Raw genomic sequence first — 14995 nt, 5'->3', positions numbered from 1 at the left:
GGAGAAGAGTGGTCTTAGGTCTCAAACCTTCCCAGCCACTGGGAGGGACCCCACTCTCCTAGAAAAAACTCCAAGATAAGCAATCTTATTTAATTGGAGATCTTGTCCAGGGGCTTGGGAACAGGCAGCTAGACTTCTGGGTACATTAAAACGTACCTCCTCTTGGTTCTTAGAGGAAGAGCAAATCTCTCTAGATAACTGGGCATTGGTTGGTCAACAGCTCTCCACATATTACAATGCAAATGGTCCTCATTCAATTTCCATCGAGGCATTCTATTTATACAATATGATACAGTTGGCCTTAAGATACGGTATAATTTCTAGGAGAAAAGGAAAAAAACTCTAGGAATAGCCAAATGGGGAAGCTTGAGATAAAGGAGGAAGACAAAGAACAAATTAATGGTCATATCCCCACAGGGCATGGAGACTTAAGTGAGGCTCAAGGGTAGGGTGAATCTGAGGCAGCTTCAGCCCCACCTAAGGAGCAGGTAATTGACTCTCCTCCATCAACTCCACCCTCTGGGATGGAGGGAGGAGGGGTAGTGGGGGGGGGGGGGTAGTGATAGCACCAGCACCTCCCCCCCAGCATCCAGCTGCTCCTATGAGTAGATTGCAAAAGGGACTAATTAAGGCCAAAGAAGAAGGGGAAAAATGTATCAGAAGTTCAATACCACATTTTTCCTGTAATTCAACAGTTTAATTCTTCAGGTCAAGAAAGTAGAAGATACTCACCTTTTGATATAGAAATCCTCAAAGACTTGAAAAAAGCTTACATCTTTATGGGGCTACATCAGCTTATGTTAAGATGCTATTACAAAATTTGGCTTTTGAAATCTTGACCCCTAATGACTGGAAATCTATAGTAAGGATATGCCTAGAATCTGGACAAAACTATTTGTGGCTTTCTGAATATAGTGAGCTCTGTAGGATACAAGCCCAACAAAATAGTCAAAGTGGAGTTCATACTGCAATCACCTGTGACATACTAACAGGTGTAGGTCCTTATGCAGATGTTGCAGTACAAATTAATTATTCTGTAGCAGCATATCAGCAAATTGCTGCTAATGCTATCAAAGCATGGGCTTCTCTCCACAATAAAGATGAAAAGGGTGGGGCCTTCACAAAAATAACACAAGGGCCAAATGAACCCTTTGCTAACTTTGTAGGACATTTGCAGACAGCTATCACAAGAACAAATGGAGAAAATGCAATAACAGACATTTTGATAAGGCAGCTTGCTAAGGAAAATGCTAATGAGGTTTGCAGAAGAATTATACTAGGACTGCACAAGGATGCTCCTTTAGAGGAGCTCATAAGACGCTGTGCCACAGTGGGCACAGATGCCTTTTATAGCCAGGCTATGATGCAGACTTCCCAAAATCCAAACATGGGAAGACAGAGTCCCTCCTGGCAAGGGACTTCCAGAGAGACTCGTAGATGCTTTCAGTGTGGAAAAGTAGGGCATCTGAAAGCTCAATGTTGGTATAGAGATAGAATGGGAAAACAGGGTGGGAGAACAAGACCTAATACCCCATGTCCAAAATGCAACAGAGGCTTCCATTGGGCCTCAGAATGTAGACAGATTCAGAGAAACAGGATGAGGGGCCCCGCCCCAGGGCCCAAGGCAAAAAACACTTGGGGCATAATGGCAGCCAATGGTGCACCCAGAGAGTGCCTAGAAGTTCAGTACCCAGACATGACCTATCAGCCAGAAAGCCATATGATGGGAGGAGGGGATTACACAGTCAACCAGCCAGGAAGCAACCTGATGGCAGAAAGGAATTACAATTGGGGAGAATAGAGCTGTATGCAGCTGGGACAACTGAGTTACCCCCTGGAGAGGTGAAATCTGTTCCTCTCCAGCCTATGGATCCCCTACCTCCAGGCACAGTAGGCTTGACCATTCCACCTCCTTTTTGTACGTACAAAACAGTGTCCATCCACACACTGATGTGGGAAACTGGGGAATGTGTAGATAATATCCCAGTCACTAATACACGTAGACAATGTGTGACATCACCCAGGAGAAGTAGTAGCATCAGGTTTACTCATACAGAATCCTAATAAGCAAACTGGTGATAGTCACCCAGATTCTGACTCCAGACCACAAAATCCAGGAATATACTGGACAGCAGCTGTAACAGCTGACCGACCTATGCTCACGATCAATATAAATGGCCTACCATTGGAAGGATTGGTAGACACAGGTGCAGATCATACAGTTATTAGAGGTGCCAGTTGGCCCAGTCACTGGCCAAAGATTAAAGCAGATATGTCTGGAGTAGGAGGATCAATAGCAGCTGAAGTTAGTGCTGCCCCTATGAGATGGACTTTTGAAGGCAAAAACAGGAGTTTTTACTCCTTTTATAGTTGAAAAAATCCCCATCAATCTGTGGGGAAGAGATGTTTTACAACAATTGGGGTTAAAAATGAGTACTTCGGTTTTTTAGGCAGGGCTGCTGTTGAAGGCCTGCCAACACTTTCACCTGTTCCTATCCAATGGAAAACTGATACACCAGTGTGGATAGAACAGTGGCCCTTAAGTAGCGATAAAATTCAGGCCTTATTAGATATAGTACAGGAGCAGCTTGAACAAGGGCATTTACAACCTTCTCTAAGTTCTTGGAATTCCCCAGTGTTCGTTGTAAAAAAGAAATCGGGAAAATGGAGGATGCTCACTGATTTAAGAAAAGTGAATGAACAGATGGAAACTATGGGAACTCTTCAGCCTGGACTTCCATCTCCTACTCAATTGCCTAGAGAATGGCCTCTTTGTGTAATGGGCTGAGGCTTGAGTTGATGCACTGAGGTCCCAAGCACATGAGGCTAAATAGTAATTGGACCATACTCTATTAATATATAAGCTTGGAGAAAGAATGGCCCCCACCCACTCTTTGTGCAAGTCCTGATGTGTTGTATAGGAAATGACGATTTTGGTGGGTGGAGGCAGGGGAGTGGAAAAGGAAGAGGAGGAGAGACTTTTGGGATTGCCATTGCCACGGTTGGCTCGGCTCGTGTCGCTCTCTCTTAGCTGGCTTCCTGTCGCAACTGCCTATATTTGCTATCGCAATCTTTCGTGCCTATATTTGCTATTGCAATCTTTATTCACCTCTTCACTTCAATAAATATTGAAGATTTTTCCCTTAACCTGAATTCCTGACTCCAGCTGATTTTAAATACGCTGTCATTACATCTTTGGGTCATTGATATTAAGGATTGTTTCTATTCTATCCCTCTGGATAAGGAGGATATGAAAAGATTTGCCTTTTCAGTGCCCAGCGTTAACTTAGCTGAGCCTTATAAAAGATATGAATGGACAGTTTTGCCACAGGGAATGAAAAACAGCCCCACTATGTGTCAAATGTATGTTGCTGCTGCTCTTGCTCCAATAAGAAAAGCATTTCCAAAAGTTATGCTATTACATTATATGGATGATATATTGGGATGTGCACCTGAGGAACAAATGCTAGAAGAATGTCTACAAAAGACGATAGAAAACACTAAGATACTATAAATTATACACAGCTGAAGAGAAAATTCAAAGACATGCTCCTTTTCAATATTTAGGATATGAAGTATATCTTAAGGTGCTTACAGTATAAAAACTGTCCTTAAGAACAGAGAAGCTAAACACCTTAAATGATTTTCAGAAATTGATAGGAGACATCCAATGGATGTGACCAGTGTTAGGCTTGACTACCTATCAGTTACAACCATTATATGATATTTTAAGGGGAGACAGTGCTTTAAATTCATCACGCCAGCTTACAAAAGAAGCTCAAGAGGCTTTGAGAGAAGTTGAACTGGCTTTATCCAATGTGGTTGAAAGAGTCACTCAAAAACCCTTGGAAATATCAGTTTTTGCCACACAAGAGGCACCCACAGCAGTCCTTCATCAAGGAGACAGTGTGATAGAGTGGGTGAACCTCCTGGCACAACCAGAACAAAGCTTGTGCTTTGTGGCTAGAATTTTGTTAAAGGCCATTAAGCGAGCAGTACAATTATCTGGGGCAAGACCTGATAAGATATACACCTTTTACACCAATACACAAATTAATGTGTGTTGTGAGACCATCCCAGAGTGGCAAATTTTATTAGCCATGGCTCCAAATTTTACACATGGGTCTCCATTAAAGATAACCAGACTTTTACATAATTGGCGATGGATTCTTGAAGAAAAAGTTTCTAAAGTTCCTCTTAAAGGACCAACTATCTTTACAGATGCATCCAAACACAATATTTGTGCTGTATACTCTCATGACTTAACTATAAAGAGAGTAGTCAGAACTCCTTTTCAGTCCACTCAGCAGAACGGATTATATGCGGTCATGTTAGCTCTCACTTATTACCCAAAAGGAATAAATATAATATCTGATTTGGCCTATTCAGTAGGTGTGGTACAAAGAATTGCCACAGCCCAAATAAAATTTGCAGCTTCTAATATATCAGCTCTTTAAGGAACTTCAGGAGCAAGTGAAAAAACATCCAGGTAAAATTTATATCTTGCATGTCCACTCACATAGTGGACTCCCAGGTCCTATTTTTGATGGGAATTCAAAGGCAGATAGCCTTTTAACTATGTTAGCCAGTACACCTTTATTTCAGGAGGCCCAGGAATCCCATTCTAAATACCATCAGGCTGCTCGAGCTTTGCGTTTACAGTTTGGGATTACAAGAGAAGAAGCTAGGAGCATAGTGAAAAGCTGTACAGCTTGCCTTCCCTTCCACGCTCCTACACTGCCTCCAGGGAAGAACCCTCGTGGTTTGAGACCCAATGAAATCTGGCAAATGGATGTGACCCATTATAAATCTTTCAGTCGTCTGTCTTTTATCCATGTTGTGGTAGACACCTTTTCAGGATTCACTTTTGCCATACCAGCAGCAAAAGAGACAGCTGAGTGGTCACTGAATCCTCACGCAAGCATTTGCCATTATGGGTGTGCCACAAGCCATAAAAACAGACAATGGTCCTGCATACACCTCCAAACATTTTGCACACTTTTGTGCACAGTATAAGATTTTACACACCACTGGCATACCCTTTAATCCTCAAGGACAGGCAATAGTAGAGAGGAAAAACAGAGACATTAAGACACTGCTCCAAAAACAAAAGAAAGGGGGAGCCACAGGTAACTCTAGAGAACTTCTAAATCTAGCACTTTATACTATTAACTTCTTGATTTTTGACAAAGATGCACTGGGTCCGGCAGACAGGTTTTATAACCCACCAGAAGGGCAGTGTCCAGTGCATGCAGCTCCACTATCTTTAGATAATCACCAGGTGATGTGGAGAGACCCAGAAAGTGGTAAATGGAAGGGACCAGATAGGCTAACTGCTTGGGGGAGAGGGTTTGCTTGTATCTCTACAGGTGGAGAAGGAATCAGATGGGTGCCAACGAGCCGTATTCGCCTTGTCCATCGTAGAGAGACGAAGCAGACCCTTGAAACGAAGGAGAAGACCCAAGAAACATCGGGTGGTTCTGTTGCTGATTGTGCTCACCATTGAAAGAGTGTGGCAGTTATGGCTTTGACTCATAGACATAGAAAATCATTGGACTTCAAAACCCTCAGAAATCATTGGATTCTCTGAGACATTAGATTGTTGTAGGACTTTAAATCCCTCAGGAATCACTGGATTCTTTGAGACATAAGACTTGAAAGCCCTCAGGAATCATCGGATTTTCTGAGAAATGATAAGACTGTTATAGGACTTCAAAATCTGCTGGAATCATTGGATTCCCTAAGACATAAAAAGACTTTTGCTGGACTTCAAAAACTTGGGGGGAATCATTGGATTCCCTGATATGTGAAGCAATGGACAATAGATTGGTTTTGGACTATCTCTTGGCTGCTGAAGAAGGTGTACGTGTGACTGCTGTTTACATACTCTCCTTTTAGGACTTCTGGCAATCTTTTACAATACAATGTTGATTTATATTGTTTGTTATACCATTACTTGGGTGTATAATTCATGTTTGTTACACCACATCAAGCCTGCACTGACTGTGGGGAGAGGCATCACTAATAGCCTCTGCATTGTTGTTATGTGCTTGTGTAATACTTCCCATGCGGATGGGTTTGTGCATAAGACCCTTCAGCCCAGAAACTTGCTAGCAACCCCCACTTCCCTTTGATGCTTTTCATCTCCCTTCCTGAGATGTCAGGGAGGGTGTGATTAACTCCTTTTTAGTGCTTTCACCTCCCTTCCTGAGAAGTCAGGGGGGTCGTGATCACGTCCCCTTGTGGGCTCTAACCTCCCTGAGGAGTCAGGGATGGCATGATCACCTGTGTTCTAAAACAAAAGAAAGTGGGAGATGTAATGGGCTGAGGCTTGAGTTGATGCACTGAGGTCCCAAGCACATGAGGCTAAATAGTAATTGGACCATACTCTATTAATATATAAGCTTGGAGAAAGAATGGCCCCTGCCCACTCTTTGTGCAAGTCCTGATGTGTTGTTTAGGAAATGACGACTTTGGTGGGTGGAGGCAGGGGAGTGGAAAAGGAAGGGGAGGAGAGACTGCTTGCTTTTGCCATTGCCACGACCTTTCAGCTCAGATCCCCCTCTGTTAGCTGGCTTCCTGTCGCAGCTGCCCATATTGCTATTGCAACCTTTCTTGCCCATATTGCTATCGCAATCCTTATTCACTTCTTCACTTCAATAAAGATTGAAGATTTTTCCCTTAACCTGAATTCCTGACTCCAGCTGATTTTAAATACGTGATCATTACATATAATGATCTCCTGGTTCTGCTCATTTCACTTAGCAGCAGTTCATGTAAGTCTCTCCAAGCTTTTCTGCTTGTCAATGACCTGCTGGTCATTTCTTACAGAACAATAATATTCCATAATATTCATATACCACAATTTACCCAACCATTCTCCAATTGATGGGCATCTACCCAGTTTCCAGTTTCTGACCACTACAAACAGGACTGCCACAAACATCTTGGCACATACAGATTCCTTTCCCTTTCTTAGTATCTCTTTGGGATAAAACCCAGTAGTAACACCGCTGGATCAAAGAGTATGCATAGTTTGATAACTTTTGGGGCATAATCCCAGATTGTTCTCCAGAATGGTTGGATTCGAAGTGAGCGTTTCTAATACAATATTAAATAGTAATGGTGATAGTGGGCAACCTTGTTTCACTCCTGATCTTATTGGGAATGGTTCCAGTTTATCCCCATTACATATGATGCTTATTGATGGTTTTAAATAGACACTACTGATTATTTTAAGGAAAAGTACATTTATTCCTATACTCTCTAGTGTTTTTAATAGAAATGGATGTTGGATTTTATCAAATGCTTTTTCTGAATCTATTGAAATGATCATATAGTTTTTGTTAATTTGGTTATTGATTTAGTCAATTATGCTAATAGTTTTCCTAATATTGAACCAGCCCTGCATTCCTGGTATAAATCCTACTTGGTCATGGTGTATTATTCTGGGGATGATTTTCTGTAGTCTTTGTGCTAATATTTTATTTAAGATTTTTGCATCAATATTCATTAGGGAGATTGGTCTATAATTTTCTTTCTCTGTTTTCAACCTACCTGGTTTAGGTATCAGTACCATGTCTATGTCATAAAAGGAATTTGGTAGGAGTCCTTCATTCCCTAATTTTTCAAATAGTTTACAGAGCATTGGAGTTAATTGTTCTTTAAATTTTTGGTAGAATTCACATGTAAATCCATCTGGTCCTGGGAATTTTTTCTTAGGGAGTTGATTAATAGCTTGTTCTGTTTCTTTTTATAAAATGGGACTATTCAAGCAATTTACTTCCTGTTGGAATCCTTACTAACTGCTAACTAATTAGAGTTGATCTAATCTTACAAGAAGATTTTGGCCAGAACCTGAAACAAGGTACTAAGTAGAACTAATTAATACAAGGCTTGTGTTCACACCTTTACTCATTGGAGTTCAATGAGTTCACCCCTCCCTTGAAGCTCTTTGGAGCATAAATAGAGCTTCAATGGGCCAGTCAAAGAAGTTCTTCAGAGTGAAGAAGTTACAAGTCGAGATTTCACCGGAATGACATGAAGAATGGAGCTGGCTGGAGGCTGAAGAAAGCAGAGGCAGAAGCAAAGGACAAAGCGGCAAAAGCTCTTGGAACCAAGCAGAGAGATAGGCCTCTAAGCTAACTGGGCTATATTGGAGATAATAAAAGATCTGAACTTTTATCACCTGACTGTGTTTTGAGAAGAAAAAGCTCACCACATTTTGGCGCCCAACGTGGGGCCGACAAAATCCTGATTCCAGGGAAGGCACCCAGAGAGAACTTTTATAATATTTTAAAGAAGAACAAGAACTCAACATTTGAACTCCAACAACTTCCTCCTCTATATTTTTGAAGGTAGTCACTTAGGTTATCAAGTTATTGACATAAAGTTGGGCAAAGTAACACCTTGTTGTTGCTCTAATATCCTCTTCATTGGTGGAAAGTTCTCCCTTTTCATTTTTAAGACTGACAATTTGATTTTCCTCTTTCCTTTTTCTAATCAGATTCACCAAAGGTTTATCTATTTTGTTGTTTTCTTTTCATAAAACCAACTCTTAGTTTTATTTATTAATTCAATAGTTTTTTTTAACTTTTAATTTTATTAATTTTTCCTTTTAATTTTAGAATTTCAAGTTTAGTATTTGATTGGGGGTTTTTAATTTGATCTTTTTCTAGCTTTTTAAGTTGCAAGCCCAATTCACTGATCTTCTCTTTCTCTATTTCTTTCAAGTAAGCCTCTAAAAATATAAAATTTTCCCTTATTACTGCTTTGGCTTGCATCCCACAAATTTTGGTATGATGTCTCATTTTTGTCATTTTCTTGAGTAAAATTATTAATTATATCTATGATTTGCTGTTTTACCCAATCATTCTTTAGGATGGGATTATTTAGTTTCCAATTACTTTTTTGTCTATTTATCCCTAACTTTTTGTTGAATGTGGTTTTTATTGAGCTGTGGTCTGAAAAGAATGCATTTACTATTTCTGCCTTTCTGCATTTAATTTTGAGGTCTTTATGTCCTAATATATGATCAGTTTTTGTATAGGTTTCATGAACTGCTGAGAAGAAAGTATACTCCTTTCTGTCTCCATTCAGATCCAAAGATCTATCATACCTAACTTTTCTAATATTCTGTTTACCTCTTTAACTTCTTTCTTATTTGTTTTGTGGTTTGATTTATCTAATTCTGAGAGTGCAAAGTTGAGATCTCCCACTATTATAGTTTTGCTGTCTATTTCTTCTTGCAACTCTCTTATCTTCTCCTTTAGGAAGTGAGATGCTATACCACTTGGTGCATATATGTTTAGTATTGATAATTGCTTTGTTGTCTATGCTATCCTTTAGCAAGATATAGTTCCCTTCCTTTTCTCTTTTAATTAGATCAATTTTTGCTTTTGCTTGATCTAAGATAAGGATGACTACCTCTGCTTTGTTGACTTCACCTAAAGCATAATAGGTTCTGCTTCAGCCTTTTACTTTTACTCTGTATGTATCTCCCTGCTTTAAATGTGTTTCCTATAAACAACATATTGTAGAATTCTGACTTTTGATCCAGTCTTCTATCTGCCTTCACTTTGTGGGACATTTCATCTCATTCCCATTTATGGTTAAAATTACTAATTCTGTTTTTCCTGCCATCTTATCCCCAAATTATGCTTTTCTTTTTCCTACCCCACTTTATCCCCATTCCCAATTTTAAACTTATGGCCACCACTTGCCTCATGCAGCTCTCCCTCTTTAGAATCCCCCCACTTTGAATCCCTTCCCCTTTCTTGTACTTTTCCCTTAGTAATCTTTTTCTTTTTCCCTTTTACTCTCGTACTTTTTATTGAAGTGAGAGAAGTTTCTCTGTAAACCAAATATGTCAGTTATTTTCTCTTTGAGCCAAATATTATGAGACTAAAATTCACACAATTTTCTTACCCCTTTCTAAATTCCCTCAGATATGATAGGTTTCCTTTACCTCTTCATGGAATATAGTTTTCCCTCTTTTTATCTCCCCTTTTCCCTTTCTCTGATTCTATCCCTTTTCCATTTCTACTTCTCTTTTTTATATTATAGCAGTAAAATGAAATTATATATGCACTCTTTATGTATGTCCATAACAGAAATACAGTTCTCAAGAATTCTTTTTGCCTTTTTCTGCTTCTCTTGAGTCCTATAGTTGGAGATGGATTTTTTTTTCTTTTGTTTAGCTCTGCTTTTTCATTAAAAACAAGTGGAATTCACTTGTTTCATTAAATATCCATCTTCATCCCTGGAAGAAAATGTTCAGGTTAGCTGGGTAGTTTATTCTTGGCTGCATCCCAAGTTCTTTTCCCTTTTGGAATATTAGATTCCACGCCCTTTGATCCTTTAAGGTGGAAGCAGCTAGATCCTGAGTGATCCTTATTGTGGCTCCTCAGTATTTAAATTGTTTGTTTTTTTCCTGGCTGCTAGCAATATTTTTTCCTTAGTTTAATAGTTCTGAAATTTAGCTACAATATTCTTAGGAGTTTTTATTTTAGGGTCTTTTTCAGAAGTATTCAATGAATTTTTTCAATGCCTATTTTACCTTCTGATTCTATTACATCTGAACAATTCTCTTTGATGGTTTCCTGTAAAGTAGTATCTAGACTCTTTTTTTCATCATAATTTTCAGGAAGTTCAATAATCCTCAGATTATTTCTCCTAGATCTATTTTCCAAGTCTGTTGTTTTTTCCAAGTGGATAGTTAACATTTTTTTCTATTTTTTCATTTTTTTGGTTTTGTTTGAGTGATTCTTGATGTCGCAATGAATCATTCATTTCTATTTGTTCAGTTCTCATTTTTAATGAGTTATTTTCTTCATGAACTTTTTTTACTTCTTTTTTTATTTGTCCAAATGAGTTTTTAAATGAGTTGTTTTGCTCTATGGAATTTTTTTCCATTTGACTGTTTTTTTTTTTTTTTTTTTTGAGTTATTTTCTTTTTTCCAGTTCACCAATCCTACTTTCCTGGGAGTTCTTTATCTTTTCCAATTCATAAATTCTGTTTTCCTGGGAGTTCTTTACTTTTTCCAATTCACATTTCAGGAAATTGTTTTCTTTTTCCACTTTTTCTTTAAGTGAGTTATATGCTTTTTCTTTACTCTCTTGCATAGCTTCTCTTTCCTTTCCCCATTTTTCTTCTTGTTCTCTTTTAAGATTTTTTATAATTTCTTCTATGAGAGCCTTATATAATGGGAACCAGGTTACATCCCCTGAGATGTTTGGAGGTTTTGTCTGGAGACTGTCTGCTATTAGTCTCCTTGGGATTGAAAACCTGCTCTCTTTCTATATAGAAGCTATTGATGGTTAGTATAGGCTTGACCTTTTTACTTATTTTTTTCTAAGCCCTTAGGGCAAGGGAGTTACCAGCTTCTGCTGCAGAGCAGGGGTAGATATATGGACAGTAGCTTTTCTGCAAACAGGCTGCTAAGAGTGGCCACAAGTTACTCTGCTCTAGGAAGAGCCCTGCTTTGTGGGTCAATGGCTGTCCTGGGAAGAGCCCTGCACCAGAAGTGTCTCTGCTCTGGGAAGCATGGACATTCTATTGCCCTGGGCTGAGCCCTCCTACTGTGCAGAGTTGTGGCTGCCCCAGGCAAAAGCCCCAAACTGCAGAATGTGTCTGTACAGCTGTACTTGGTCTGTGCTGAGTCATTTCCGGTACTGTGTAGGAGTGGCCAGATCCTGTTAGATTCTGGCTTTTTTTGGAGTACACTCTACCTTTGGTGTTTGTATAACTTGATCTACTGCTTTGCACTTTGTGGTAGAGTCCTCCCTGCAAAATCTCCAATGGTGCAGAGACCATCCCCACTCCCATCCACTCAGTGTACTAGCCTCTGCATTCTACCTCCCTGACTGCACTGGCCTACTTCTGCCTATGAGGACAAACCTTTTCTGGCAATATTCCAGATTATCTTCAGCTGGTAATTTGTTATTCTCCCAGTATTCATGGATTTTACCAATCAAACACTATTTGTGAGGTGGAATTTGGTAATTAAAAGTGAGGGTAGAAGAGGAGCTTAGAATGAAGCATGTGTCTTCTCCTCCATCTTGGCTCCACCCCCAAAATACATATTATTTAAAAGTTAAATAGTTTACATTTAGTAAATGTACTATTTACTAATACATAGTACTAGATGTATGGTACTATACCTATCTAGTAGGGAATACTAGATGGGAAAATGATATCTATAACTCTTGAGCACTGTATCTGTTACTGGGGCATATTGAGAGGGACAACACATGGATGGAGGGTGAGGTTGTGACTGGACTCTGATATGATGATAAGAGGTGGAAAAAGTTTTATACCAGGAAAAGAAGACAAAGAAGGTATAATGGGGCAAATTAGATTAGATGAAGAAGCATAAAAGACATATTAAAATCAAGGAAAAGATGGAAGGTGAATGAGCATTGTTGGAAGCTTGATGTCATCAGTTTTGGTTCTAAGAGAGAATAGCACTCCTTCAGTTGGACATAGAAATTTATGTAACTCTATAAAGAAGGTAGAAGGAGAAAGAGAAAAGGGAGAGGAAGTTTAGAAGGGAAAGCAAATAGTTTACTAAGTAAAAATAAGTAAAGAAGGAATGCTGTCAAATTTCTTTTATGTCACAAAAATGATACTGATATCTAAACCAAGAAGAGCCAAAACAGAGAAAGAAAATTGCAAACCAATCTCCCTAATGAATATTGATGAAAAATTTTAAATAAAATATTAGCAAGGAGATTACAGCAACTTATCAACAGAATAATAACACTATGACCAAATGGGATTCATACCAGGAATGCAGGGCTGGTTCAATATCAGAACAACTATTATCATAATTGATCACATCAATAACAAAACTAACAGAAAAAACTTCACAGTTTTAGTTGTGTGTAAATAAATCCACACAAATCATCAGTATTTCTGTATATTATTGACAAAGCCCATCAGCAAAAGATAGAAAGAGAAATTCTATTAAAATAACTGTAGAGAAAATAAAATATTTGGGTATCTACCTGCCAAAAGAAACCCAAGAACTATATGACCACAATTATAAAACACTTCTCACACAAGTAAAGTCATATCTGAACAATTTGAAAAATATCAATTGCTCATGGATAGGCTGAGCTAATATAATGAAAATAACAATTCTGTTCAAATCGGTCTACTTGTTAAGTCCCATAACAATCAAATTGCCAAAAAATTATTTTATAGAACTAGAAAAAAATTCATCTGGAAGAACAGCAGGTCAAGAATATCAAGGGAATTAATGAAAAAAATAAATAAAAAGGATGGTAACTTAGTAGTACCAAATCTAAAATTATATTATAAAGTAGCAGTCATCAAAATCATTTGGTACTGGCTAAGAAATAGAGTGGTAGATTATTGATGTAGATTAAATACACAGACATAATAATCATTCCTTGTACTGACCATATATAATTTGATTATTGTTTAACAAATTATCAGTAGAGCTAGTAAAAGAGGTGGTAAATATAGGTACATTTTAAACTACCCAATGTTTTCAGAATAGCATGGGAAAAATGTATTTTACTATCTAAAAACATACTAGATTTCTAATTTCACTTTCCATTACCAAAATTGGAAATGAGTATTTTTCATATTATAACTTCTATATGATACTCCATCTCTAATGATTATCTTTACCAAGTATTAATTCTTGGAAAAATTGTGACTTACTTAAAATTTGTCTTTTTTTTGTCTCCCCTAACATTTATTCATAAACTATTTTTGCCCCAACTTTCCGGCTCTCATTAACAAGCTTCTAGTACCCTGGTACAATTTCACTCTCCTATCTTATTTCAATCAAATTTCTGTTTTATGTTCTAATCCTGATCAAAATGTATTTGTCCTGGGTATAGGCTACCAAGATTCTGCTCTTAAGAAGAGAGATAAATTGTGTTATTAGAAGCTTAGCATATTTGTAGTGGCATTGAGAAAGAGATTGGAAGGAAAAGGGAAAAGAAGAGAGGGAAAGAAAAGGAGAGAGGGGAGAAGAAAAAAAAAGAAGAGAGAAGAGGGCTATTTGATGATCCACTCTTTTATGTAAAAAACTAAAATTCTTACACATTATGACAAGCTAGCATTATTGTATTAATTTTGAAATAAGCAAATCTTTCATTCATATTCCTCATATCATAATAAAAATGCCTAACTTGTAATCCATATCGGTTCATTCATTCAGCAATATTTATTAAGATCATTCTCTATGCTGAATGCTAGTAGAGATACAAACAATAGATAATCAATCAAAATGGATTTTTAAGCATGTATTCTGTATCAGGAACTTCAAATATAATACTCCCATCTTCATAATATTACTAACTTCTAGGATAATAAATGCAATATGTAGGTCTAAATCTCACCTTACTTTAAAAAAAATCTTACTAAAACAATATATTACAGTGGGGAAAAATGAATCAGAATCAGTAGGTTCTCAATGTTTCATCTCATCATCCTTTACACAGTCTAAAGTTATGAATCACTCGGGGGACTACCTAATTTCCTTCTTCCTACAGATAGGGGAGTTCATGGAGTCATGAACCATAGCATAACAGGTTCTTCCATCCTCCACTATCTCTTAAAGTCTGTCCAAGTTCTTACTTGTTTCAATCATACTATCTAAACTTCTGATTCTCTATTGTCCCTTTTTCCATTTATCTTACACTTTTCCCAACATTTTTTCAATTTTTTCCAGTGAGTCCCATCTTCCTATTATGTGGCCAAAATATTTAAGCTTCAGCTCCAGTATTTTCTTTTCCAGTGAATAGCCTGAATTAATTTCTTTGAGTATTGACTGATTTGGATCTCCTTCCTGTCCAAGGAATTCTCAAAATTCTTCTCCAGTATCATAATTCAAAATCATTGATTCTGCAACACTCGATCCTTCTTATAGTCCAATTCTCACAATAGAAAAATCAAAGCTGCAACTTTATGGCTCTTTGTTATTTTTTTGTTTTGTTTTGTTTTGTTTTGTTGTTA

The sequence above is a fragment of the Antechinus flavipes genome, chromosome 5 (assembly GCF_016432865.1).
Source record: "Antechinus flavipes isolate AdamAnt ecotype Samford, QLD, Australia chromosome 5, AdamAnt_v2, whole genome shotgun sequence".
Classification (NCBI taxonomy): domain Eukaryota; kingdom Metazoa; phylum Chordata; class Mammalia; order Dasyuromorphia; family Dasyuridae; genus Antechinus; species Antechinus flavipes.
This window is presented reverse-complemented; position numbering follows the sequence as displayed.